We start from the raw sequence: 14,104 nt of genomic DNA on the forward strand, positions 1-14,104 counted from the left end.
CTCTGACATATACACACAAACAGATCAGGGACCTCACAAACTGGGACATATAACCCCAAATAGAACAGACCTCATATACCCTTTTACAAACACACCCACGGAGATGATACACTCACATGTGACATACACGCACAAACAGATCAAAGACCCGATCTGAGAAATACAACCCAAACCACACCAGAGACCTCCAATCCTGCAACATGAACTGACAAACAGGTTACAGACCTCACATGCTGGTAACGCACCCAGATAAATACAGACACCGGAAATCTTGGGGCACACAGACTCAAGGAGATCGGAGAACTCAGATCCTGGGATACACACCCACAAACAGAGATCCTCCCAGAAACAAGTGCACGGAAATAAACCCAGAAGCACATCGGAGAGCTGTCAACATGGGACATGCACCCACAAACAGATCAGAGGCCCACATCCTGAAATATGCACCCAGAACGAGCTTAGAAATCTCACATCCTGGAATATATCTATCTCTACCTCTATTGATCTATCTATCTATATCTATATCAATACTGATATACATAGACTTTAATAGGTAAGAATTTCACTTCACAGCATATATGCCAACAAACAAGTAAAAAGTGCTTAAAATATCCCCATAAGACATCAGACATCTTACAACCTGGAATAAATACCCACAAACAGCTCAGAGACCTCACACTCTGGGATGTACATTCACAAAACATCAGAGACCTCACATCCTGTGACATGCATTGAGAAACAGATCAGATAACTCACCTCCTGGGAAAACACCCTCAGACACATCAGAGACTTCATGTCCTTGTTCATTCCCCAGTGAAAAGATCAGACACTTCAGGGACTTCCCTGGTGGCGCAGTGGTTAAGAATCCGCCTGCCAGTGCAGGGGACACAGGTTCGAGCCCTGGTCCAGGAAGATCCCACATGCCACAGAGCAACTAAGCCCGTTCATCACAACTACTGAGCCTGCGCTCTAGAGCCCGCGAGCCACAACTACTGAAGCCCGCGCACCTAGAGCCCGTGCTCCGCAACAAGAGAAACCACCGCAATGAGAAGCCCACGCACCACAACAAAGAGTAGCCCCTGCTCACCACAACGAGCGAAAGGCCGTGCACAGCAACGAAGACCCAGCACAGCCAAAAAAAACAAAAGGATCAGATACTTCACACTATCAGACAAGTACCCACAAACAGATGAGGGAATTCCCATCATGGCATATACACCTGGCTTCACTCACCAGCAAACATACCAGAGACCTCACACCATGAGAATGAGACAAACAAACAGATCAGGAAGCCTCATATCATGGGACATAGACCTAGAAACAGATCTGGGGTTTCAAGCAAAGGGAAATGTACCCACAAAGAGCTCAGAATCCTTACACCCTGAGCATGCACACCTCAACAGTTCAGAGAACTCACATCCTGGGACCTGTACACAAACTCAGATCAGAGACCTTCTCTCCTAGGACATATGTCCCAAAACAGCTGGGCCCACAAATTCTGGGACACACAACATCAAAGAGATCAGAGACCTCACACCCTGGTTCAAACACCCACACACAAATCAGAGACCTCCCAACCAGCAGACACAAACCAACAGATGGTGGAGTTCACATCCTGGAATGTGCACTGACAACCAGATAGAGACATCACAACCTGGGACATTGTGTTCATCTCCTTCCTTCCTCCCTCCTTTCCTCCCTCCCTTCCTCCCTTCCCTCTTTCTTTCTTTCCCTCTTTCTCTCTCTCTCTCTCCCCTCCCTTCCTTCCCTTCCTTCCTTTCTTCTTTCTGAAAAGAAGGCCACATTTATTCCATTTCTTTTTTTTTTAAATTTTTTTTTGGCTGCACTATGAGGCTTGTGGGATCTTAGTTCCCCGACAGGGATTGAACCCGGGCCCTCAACAGTGAAAGCGTGGAGTCCTAACCACTGGACCATCAGGGAATTCCCTATTCCATTTCTTGAAGGTGCAGGCCTTTTATCTCCTCAGGACTTGGTGCTGTAAAAAATCACCACAACCTTATTGTCATAAAACAACACAAATATGTTATCTTACATTTCTGCAGATCAGAAGACTGGCAAGGAGTCTTGCAAGGTAAAAGTCAAGGTGTCAGCAGAGCTGGCCTCCTTCTGGAGTTCCTAAGGGAGAATCCAGTTCCTACAGGCCGCCTGCATTCCCGAGCTCATGGCCCCTTCCTCCGTCTTCAAAGTCAGCAGTGTTTCATCTTCAAATGTCTCTCTCTTTGTATTCATCTATGTCTATCTCCATCTCTCTTTGATCTCTGCTTATGTCATCACGTCACCTTTTCTGACTCCACTTCTGTCACTACATTGTGTTCTCTGACTCTTGCCTTCATGCTTCCCTCATATAAGGACACTTGTGATTACACTGGGCCTACCCAGGTAATCTGGGATAACCTCCTCATCTCAGGATGCTTAACTTAATCATACCTGCAAAGTCCCCTTTTCCGTGTAAATTAACATAATCATAGTTTCCAGGGATTAGGAAGTGGACCTCTTGGTGGGGGGCTGTTATTCAGACACCAAAGACATACATGCACATACAGCTCACAGACCTCACGTTCTGAGTCATACACTTCCAAATAGATGAGACACCTCCCACCCTGTCATATTCCTCCAAAAAGAACAGAGAGACACACATTTTGGAACACATACCCCAAAATGCTCAGAGTCCTCAATCACTTGGAATTAAACTCACCATCTGGGACATACACACACAAATTGCAGAGAGAAACACACTCTTAGACATAAACCCACAAACAGCAGCAAACTGAACAGACCTCACACCTTGGATAAACCCACACAAAGAGATCAGGAACTCACATACTGTGATAAACACTCACAAACAGATCAGAGACCTCACAACCTGAGACAGATACCCACAAACAAATCAGAGATCTCAAATCCTGCAATATATACCCACCATCAAGTCAGAGACCTCATATGCTAGGAAAAAAAAGAACCAGAAACCAACCATAGACCTGAGATCTTACAACATACACCCATTAAAAGGTCAGAGAGCTTGTATTTTGGGACATCCTCCCAAACAGGTCAGAGGTTTCAAAACAAGGGAGATGACCCACCGAGAGCTCAGTAACCTCACAGCCTGGACATAAACACCTTCAGATCAGATAAGTATATAGATATAGACATAGATATAGATATATAGACACAGATTCACACATATATCAGCAAACAAACCAGAAATCTCATAAGCTTGGAAGTATCCTCCCAAATTTCAGAGATCTGACAACCTGGAAAATGCACACCCCAAGAGCTCAGAGAACTCATATCCTTGGGATGAATGTTCATAAAGAGTTCAGAGACCGGACACTTCCTAGGACAAGCCAAAAGCGAATGGACTAGAGAACTCAGATCCTGGGAGAACACCCTCAGACAGGTTGGAGACTTCACACTCTGGTTCACTGGCCAGTGAACACATCAGACATTTCACACCATCAGATGCTACCCACAAACAGATCAGGGCATTCACATCCTGGGAATAGACCAATAAAGGGATTACAGACCTCACCAGCCGGACATGCAGCCACAAACAGATCAGAGACCTCAAACAAATAGCTCAGAGGCCTCACACCATGTGATATACACCATCAAACAGATCAGGGAGCTGAAATCCTGGGATATGCATCCACACACAGATTAGAGACCTCACAACCTGCACATGAAGTCACAAAAAGACCACAGACTTCAAACTCTGCAACGCATACCCACAAATAGATCAGAAACCTCAAGCCCTGGGTCATATATAACAAACAGATCAGAAAGTTCACATCCTGGGATATATTCCACAATGTTGAGGTCATAGGTACCTGAGACCCACAAATGGATCAGAGACCTCAAGTCCTGCAACCCACAATCACAATCAAGTCAGAGATCTTTCAGGGTAGGAAAACACCAGAAACAGATCAGAGACCTCACATACTGGAATGTGCTCCCCAAATCAGCTCAGACACCTCACATCCTAGGACACGCACACACAAAAAATGTGTGGAGACCTCACATTCTGAGACATGTCCCCACAAACAGCTACAAGACCACAAGTTCTGGGACACACACCCTCAAACATTCAAAGACCTCTCAACATGGTTCATACACCCGCACACAGATCAGAGACCTCCCACCATCAGACACACACTCACAAACAGATCATGGAGTTCACATCCTGGCATGTGCACCGACAACCAGATAGAGACATCACAACCCGGCACACTGTTCATTTCCTATCGCTGTTGTAACAAGTCACAATCTTAGTGTCATAAAACAACACCAATTCATTACCTTACGTTTCCATAGGTCAGAAGCCAAAAAATGGGTTGTGGGCAGAGCTTCATTGCTCCTGGAGGCTCTCGGGGAGAATCTGTTTCCTTGCCTTTTCCAGTACCTGAAGCTGCCTGCATCTCTTAGCTCGTGGCCCCTTCCTCCAACTTTAAAGCCAGCAGCGTTTCATCTTCAAATCTCTCTCTCTGATCTCTACTTCTGTCATCACATCTGCTTCTCTGACTGACCGCTCTGTCTCTCTCCTATAAGCACCCTTGTGATGGCACTGTGCTCACCTGGAAAATTCAGGATAATCTCCTCCATCTCAAGATGATTACTTAATCACATCTACAAAGGACTTTTTAACTTGTTCCAGAGATTAGGACATGGACAGCTTTCAGGGACCTTTATTCCACCAACCCCAGATATACTTCCACAAGCAATTAAAAACACCCCATCCTGAGATGTATGCGCATAAGTAGCTCAAAGACCTCACATTCCATGCCATACAATTCCAAGGAGGTCAGACACCTCCCAACCTTGGCCATACATCCAAAAAAGGAGTGAGGCACACGTTCTGTGTCACCTACCCACAAACAGGGTAGGGACCTCATAAACTGGTACATATAACCACAAATAGAAGACATCTCACATCCTTGACAAACACACACAAAGAGATCAGAAACAAATACTGAGATAGAAAGGCGAAAACAGAACAGACACCTCATCTGAGAAATGCACCCACACACAGAAGAGAGACCTTGCATCCCGAGACATACACCCACAAACAGATCAGAGATCTCAAGTCCTGCAACACACACCCACAATCAAAGAATAGACCTCACATTCTAGGAAAAACACCTCGAGGCTGACTGTATACCTGACATTTTCACAGAACACCCACAAAGAGTTCCGAGGGTTCGTGTCTTGGGACACAGACCCACAGAAAGATCAGAGACCTCAAGCCATGTGAAATACAGCCGTAATGAGCTTCAAACCTCACACCTGGATATACACCCCGAAACAGATCAGAGACCGCTCATTCTGGTATGTATATATGCATATACATATGTATTTATATATATGTATATGTATATATGTGTATCTATATACGTATATACATACATCACCAAATGAATCAGAAATCTCCTATTTCAGAAATACCTGTGAAACATCCAAGACCTACCAACCTAGACATAACTCAAAGACATCTCAGAGACCTCAAATACATACACACAAAATCAGTGCAGACAGACTTAGAGAACAAACTTATGGTTACCAGGGGGGAAGGGTGGGGGGGTGGGATAGTTAGTGAGTGTGGGACTGACATGTACACACTGCTATATTTAAAATGGATAACCAACAAGGACCTACTGTATAGCACAGGGAACTCTGCTCAGTATTATGGAACAACCTAAATGGGAAAAGAATTTGGAAAAGAATAGGTACATATATATGTATAACTGAATCACTTTGCTATACATCTGAAACTAACACAACACTGTTCATCAACTATACTCCAATATAAAAGAAAAAGTTAAAAAAAAGTCAGTGCAGAGACCTCATATCCTGGGACATGCACTCACAAACAGAGCAGAGCCTGCATGTCCTGGGACGTACACCCACAAAAATCTCAGAGCCCACAATTTTAGGGGGACATACACTCTCAAACAGGTCAGAGACCTCTCGCCCTGGTTCACACACCCACACACAGATCAGAGACCCCCACCATCAGACACACACTCACAAACACTGTGGAGTTCACATCCTCGGACAGCCAGATAGAGACACTGCAACCCGGGACACCGTATTCGTTTCTTATTGCTGTTCTAACAAATCACCACAATCTTAGTATCATGAAAAAACACAAATTTACTTATTATATTATATTTGTGTAGGTCAGAAACCCAAAAATGGGTCTTACAGTCCTAAAGTCAGGTGCAAACACAGCTGTCTTTCTTCTGGAGACTCTAGGGAGAATCCATTTCCTTGCCTTTTCCAGTTTCCAGAGCTGCCTGCATTCTTGGTCCCTAGCTCCTTCCTACACCTGCAAAGCCATAATCACTTCATCTTCAAATCTCACTGATCTCTGACTCTGCTCCCATCACCATATCTCCTCCCCGATTAGGGCTCCCTGGTCACATGCCCTTTGCTGGGACCCATTATTTGCCCAACTACAGACATATATGCACAAACAATTAGAAATGTCACATCCTAGAATATACTCCCATCAACAGCTCAAGGACTTCACAAGCTGGGACACATACCCACCAACATCTCCATCATGAGATCACTGTATCTGACCTGGCCTGTGTCATTACTTTGCGTTCCTGACAATAACCATCCTGTCCCCCTCATTTCATTGGATTACATTGGACCCACCTAGAAAATCTAAGAAAATCTCCCCATCTCAATATACTTAACTTAATCACATCTGCAAAGTACCTTTTAACATGTAAGGTCACATCTTCACAGTTTCCAAGGATGAGAACATGAGACAAGGATTACGACATCTTTAGGAGGCCTTAAGTCAGCAGAGCAGAGACATACACACACAATTAGAGACCTCACATCACAAAACACACACCTCCAAAAAGCTCGAAAAGCTAAAATCCTGGGGCATACACCAGAAATAGCTCACATCCCTCATCTGGAGTCACGCATCTAGAAAGTAATCAGAGACCTTCTACCCTCAGACATATATCTAAAGAGAGCAGAGAGATGTACATTGTGGGACATATACCCACAAACAGGTCTGGGACATCACAAATTGGGACACACACCCACAAACAGACAGACCTCACACCCTTGATTAACACGTAAAAGAGACCAGAAAAAGAAACTTCACATACTGTGATACACACACAAATGGATCAAAGACCTCATCTGAGAAATACAACCAAAAATGGCTCAGAGACCTCAAACCCAGCAATAAGAACCTACAACACGTTAGAGAGCTCATATAAAGTAATGAGCTCATATAAGTAATTAAAGATACTTGACATCTTGGGGCATATACCGATAAGGAGATGAGAGAGCTCAAATCCTAGGGCACATACCTGCAAACAGATCAGAGACCTCAACCCTGAGACATACATCCAAAGAGCTTGGGGGCTTCCCTGGTGGCGCAGTGGTTGAGAATCTGCCTGCCAATGCAGGGGACACGGGTTCGAGCCCTCATCTGGGAAGATCCCACATGCCGTGGAGCAACTAGGCCTGTGAGCCACAGTTGCTGAGCCTGCACGTCTGGAGCCTGTGCTCCGCAACAAGAGAGGCCGTGATAGTGAGAGGCCCGCGCACCGCGATGAAGAGTGGCCCCCACTTGCCGCAACTAGAGAAGGCCCTCGCACAGAGACGAAGACCCAACACAGCCATAAATAAATAAATAAATAAAAACTTTTCCTTTAAAAAAAAAAAAGAGCTTGGAAACCTCATACCTTGGTTATACACACTTTAACACATAATAAACCTCTCATCCTGTTATATGTTTGAGCATATAAATCAGAAATCTCATACGCTTGCAAATAACACCAAAAGCATCAGAGATCTAACACCCTGGGATATACAACCTCCAACAGCTCAGGGAACTCACGCCTGGGATGTACATCCACAAAGGGCTCTGAGACCTCACGTCCTAGGACCTGTATTCAGAAACAGATCAGAGAACTCACATCCTGGGAAAACATCCTCAAACACATCAGAGTCCTTCTAACCTGGTTCATTTACCAGAAAACAGATCTGAATCTTCACACCATTAGACATATACCACACCGCCCCCTCCTGACACACACACAAAGATCAGACAGTTCACATCCTGGGATACACCTCAACAAACAGATTAGAGACCTCACAACCTGGACATGTAACCACAAAGAGACCACAGACCTCAAACCCTGCAATCTATGCCTTCAAAAAGATGAGAGATCTCACACTCTGAGAAATATACCAACAGAACAGGGGACGTCACGGGATATACTCCAGAACACATCAGAGACCGTATACAACCAGACACCCACAACTAGATCAGAGATCTCAAATCCTGCAACGTACACTCACACAAGCACGTCAGAGACCAGACATGCTATGAAAAAGAGCCATAAATAGATCACAGAACGAATATCTTGTGACATATATCTGCAAAGAGATCAGAGAGCTCATAGACAAGGACAGGTACTCACAAGAGATCAGAGGATTCGGGCCAAGGGACGTACACTCACAGTGAGCTCTTTGAAACCTCACAACCTGGATATTCATAACTAAACAGATTAGAGACCTCATATTCTGGTAGATGTACCACCAAGGAAAGCAGAAAGTTCACTATCATCAGAAATACCTCCAAAACACACCAGAGACCTAATAACCTGGAATGCAAACCACAGACATCTTAAAGACCTCATATACTATGGGAGTTCCCCAGCAGTCCAGTGGTTAGGTCTCAGTGCTTTCACTGCCATGGACCTGGGTTCAATCCCTGGTCTAGGGAACTAAGATCCCACAAGCCACAAGGCCAAAAAAAGACCTCATATACTGGACATACACCCTGAATCAGCTCAGAGACCTCACATCCTAGGACACATACAGATTGGAGACCTCACATTCTGAGACATAAACCAACAAACAGCTCAGAGACCACAAATTTGGGGACACACACCCTCATACCATCAGACGCACATTCACAGATGATGGAGTTATCATCCTGGGATGTGCACTTACAACCAGATAGAGACATCACAACCCGGGACACTATGCTCATTTCCTATCACTGCTGTAACAAATTACTACAATCTTAGTGTCGTAAAACAACACTAATTTATTATCTTACATTTCTATAGGTCAGAGACCCAAAATTGAGTCTTACAGAGATAAAATCAAGTTGTTGGCAGAGCTACCTTCCTCCAGGAGGCTCCAAGAGAGAATGCACTTCCTTGCATTTTCCAGTTTTAGAGGCGGTCTGCAGTCTTTGGCTCATGGCCCCTTCCTCCATCTTCAAAGCCAGCAGTGTTTCATCTTCAAATGTCTCTCTGATCCTTTTGCTTTCTGCTTCAGGTGTCATATCTCCTTCTCTGACTTTGCTTCCAACATGACATCACCTTCTTTGACAGCTTGCATTGTCACAGTGTTATTTCTGACTCTCACCATCCTGCCTCCCACACATAAGGACCTTAGTGATTACACTGGGCCCACCTGGATAATCCAGGATAAACTCCCAGCATTAAGGTGATTAACGTAACTGCATCTGCAAAGTCCCTTCTGCCAGAAAGTTAACATAGTCACAGGCTCCAGGGATTGAGACATGGATATCGCTGAGGGCCAGTCTTCAGCTGAACAGAGACATACGTGCATAGACACATATCCTGGGATACACACATCCACAAACTAATCAGGGAGCTCACACCTGAAATATACACCCACAAACAGATCAGGGACCTAAAAACCTGGAAAATATAGCCATAAAGAAATTACAGGGACTTCCCTGGTGGTGCAGTGGTTAAGAATCCGCCTGCCAATGCAGGGGACACGGGTTCGAGCCCTGGTCCGGGAAGATCCCACGTGCCGTGGAACAACTAAGCCCGTGCACCGCAACTACTGAGCCTGCGCTCTAGAGCCCATGTGCTGCAACTACTGAGCCCACGTGCTGCAACTACTGAAGCCCATGCGCTAGAGCCCGTGCTCTGCAACAAGAGAAGCCACCGCAATGAGAAGCCCACATACCACAACGAAGAGTAGTCCCTGCTCGCCGCAACTAGAGAAAGCCCATGTGCAGCAACGAAGACCCAACGCAGCAAAAAATAAAAAAAAAAATCACAGACCTCAAATCCTGTAACATCAGCCTACAAACAGTTCAGAGACCTCACGTGTGGGGTAGTACACCCAGAAATAGATTAGCATTCTCACACCAGCACATACACTGACAAACATGTGAGAGTCCTCAAAGCCTGGTACATACACTCATAAAGAGTTCAGATATATCACTTGCTGGAATTCACTTCTAAACAGATCAGAAACCTCACAATATATACCCACAAACCCGTCACGACCCTCCCTCCCTGGGACATACACACACAAAGAGCTCAGACACCTCACTCTGGGACATTTACCACCAAGCAGATGAGAGACTTCAAGTCCTGGAATATAAAACAAACAGATCAGAGCACCTACATCCCCGACAAAATTCGTGAGCAAACATCACATACTGAAACATAGGAATGAACAGAGAAGGGACTTCATACCATGAAACACAACCACAGAGAGGTCACAAACCTTACACTCTCTGGACGTACACACCCTAAGAGATCTAAGACTTCATATTCTATGGTATGTACCCAAAAACAAATCAGAAATCTCAAATCTTGGGAAATAATCCTCCTAGCAGATCAGAGAACTCACAGCGTGGGATGTACACCCATTAAAAAGTAGAGAAACACACAAATGATCAGAGACCTTAAATCCTGGGAATTAGGCCCACAATGAGATCTGAGACCTTACATCCTGGGATATGTACCCTAAAACAGATTAGAAATCTCACCCCTGGACAAACATACACAAACAGATCAGAGACTTCACATCCTGGGACAAATGCCTACAAACAGCTGGGGTTCTTACATCCTGGGACATAAATGCACAATCAGATCAGGCCTTACACCCTTGACAAACACACACAAACAGATCAGAGACCCCCATTCTGTGATGTACACCCACAAAGAGATTAGGAACCTCACAACCTGAGACATACATACATAATATACCAGAGAACTCAAATCCTGCAGTATCCACCAAAAACAGATTAGAGACCCCACATACTGGGAAAAACATTCAGAAACGAAGCAGAGTCCTCTCAAATTGGAATATATCACTCAAAAGAGAGGAGAGAGCTCATATCCTGGGAATACACCTACAAATAAATTAGGGGCCTCACATCACAGGACATACACCCGTACACAGGTGAGAGACCTTACCTCTCTCACTGGGGAAATACATTGAGGAATAGATGAGAACCTCACATCAAGGGATATACACCCCCAAAAAGATAAGAGACATCACATCATGGGACATATACTTGCGAACAAGTTGGCAATGTCAACTCTAGGAATTAAATCCATAAATCAGAAACCTTACACCCAAGGACTCACAACCACAAATAGGTCAAAGACGACATTTTTTTACACACACCCATGTAAGAGACCTCACATATAGGAACATACAATGACAAACAGTCACAGACCTCACATCCTGGAACATACAATGACAAAAAAGGTCATAACCCTCAAAAGGTCATAAACCAGTAAATAATCCCCCAAACCGATCAGAGACCTCACACCATGGGACCTATACCCAAAAAGACCTCATAAGCCTCACACACTGAGACATAACCCACAAACAGAAAGAAACCTTACAACCAGGTTCATTCAACCCACAAACATATCAGAGGACTTACATTTTTGACATACACCCATGAACGATACCTCACATACTGGTAATTACAGTGACAAGAAGATCACAGATCTCAGATCCTGGGACCAATATGCACAAACAGATCAGTGACCTCTCACTCTGGGACAGACACCCACAAACATATCAGAGCTCTCCCATTCTGGTGAATATACCCACAAATAGATCAGGACCTCACAACTGAGACCTATACACACAAAGAGATTGGAGACCTCACATCCTGGGATATTGCAGAAACAATCCAGATACCTAAAATTCCAAGACATAAAGCCACAAACACAACACAGACATCACACCTGGGAATTATAACCATAAGAGATGAAAGACTTCAAACTCTTGATACGGCTATGAAAAGATCAGAGACCTTACATACAGAGACTTATTTGGACAAACAGATCAGGGACTTCTTACTGTGGGACACACACCCAGAAACAGATCAGAGTCCTCATGCTCTTGGAAATACACCCACCAACAGACCTTGACATACACAAAGGAAGACAGACCTACATACTAGTGTACAGCAACAAAACAGATCAGAGACCTTACATTCTAGGAAATATACCACCCAACAGACCAGAGACCTCACACCTTGGGATATATACCAACAAAGAGCTCAGAGACTTTTCACCATGGGATACACATGCCCAAAGAGGTCAGACACCTACATCATAGGCCATACAGCCACAAACATACTTGAGAACTCACATTATGCAAACCCCCCCAAAAAAACACAGGTCAGAGACCTCATTCCCTGGGACATATGAACACAAAAGTATCAGAGAGCTCATATCCTTGACATATACCCATGAAGAGAGACGTCACATACTGAGACATATACAGGGACAGAGAGATCTGAGACCTCATTCTGGGACACATACCCAGAAATAGATGACAGATTTCACATTGTGGGACATACACCCACAAAGAGTTCAAGGAACTTACATATGGGGAACTATACCCACAAACATTTTAGAGACCTCACACCCACACCCACAAACACAGCAGAGACCTCACACTCTGCGACATACACCCTCAGATAGAATAGTCCTCACATCCTGCAACACACACTTAACAAACAGATCAGAGTACTTATACCCCCAGAAAACCACAACCAAAAAAGCTCAGAAATATAACAACCAGGGAAATATATCCACAAAGAGCTCAGAGACCTCATATCTTGGGACATATACCACAAAGAGATCAGAGAGCTCACACACAGGCACATACACCCACAAAGAGATCAGAGCTCTAACATCCAAGGGCATAAACCCCAAAAACAGATCAGAGACTTCATACATTTGACATACACCCAAGAAGAGAGATCTCACATCCTGTGACATACAATGACAAACAGATCAGAGACCTCATACCCTGAGATATATACCCACAAGCAGATCAGAAACCTTATACCATTGGACATATACCCACAACAGAGCAAAAACCTCACGCCCTGGACATATACACCCAAATAGATCAGAGAACTCACACCCTGGAATATACACCCACAACCAAATCAGAAATCTCTCATCCTGGGAAACAAACACCCAAACAGATCAGAGAGACATCATAACCTGAGACACACACTCAAAGAGCTCAGATACCTCACACCCTGGTATATATACCCATGAACAGAGACGTCATATACTGCAACATTCAGTCACAGTCATGTCCGGGATCCCACACATTTGGGACATACATCCACAAACAGCACAGGAACCTTACAACACAGATAAATCGTTTAGAGAGCTGAAGCCCTAGGACACAGATTCCCCCTGCCCTCAAAATCAGTAATATCAATATCTGGACACAGACCCTCAAACACCACAGAAACTTCATATCCAGGAACTCAGTGGCCCAAACAGCTCTGACACCCAGTGCCCTGGAAGCAGACTCTAGTCACCTTGGTGATATCTCTTTCTAGGACATAAAAATCCATATACCTCAAAGAAGAAACAAAACCTGTACACAGTCCTTCAAAGAGTTCAAGGCTGTGAAACCTGAGACACAGACTCCCAAACACCTCAATGCCCTCATATCCAGAACAGACTGCTAGAGGGCTCAGAGACTTCAAATCCTGGACCCAAGTACAAAGTATTTTAGAGACGTCATACCCTGGGATTAAGGATCCCAAATAGTTATGGTCACATTCTAGACATGAACAGAAAAACAGCCCAGAACTCCCTTAATTTTGGACCTAGATCCTCAAATAGTTCAGAGATCTAAAACACAGAGAGAGAACCCAAAGAGATCAGAGACCTAAAAATGTGAAACACTGAATGCTTAAAACATGCAGATATGGATACAGGTTACAAAAAACTCAGGAAACTAGAACCCTGAACAGAGACTCAAAGAGCTCAGA

The sequence above is a fragment of the Balaenoptera borealis genome, assembly GCF_965194805.1.
Source record: "Balaenoptera borealis genome assembly, chromosome: X".
Taxonomy (NCBI): Eukaryota; Metazoa; Chordata; class Mammalia; order Artiodactyla; family Balaenopteridae; genus Balaenoptera; species Balaenoptera borealis.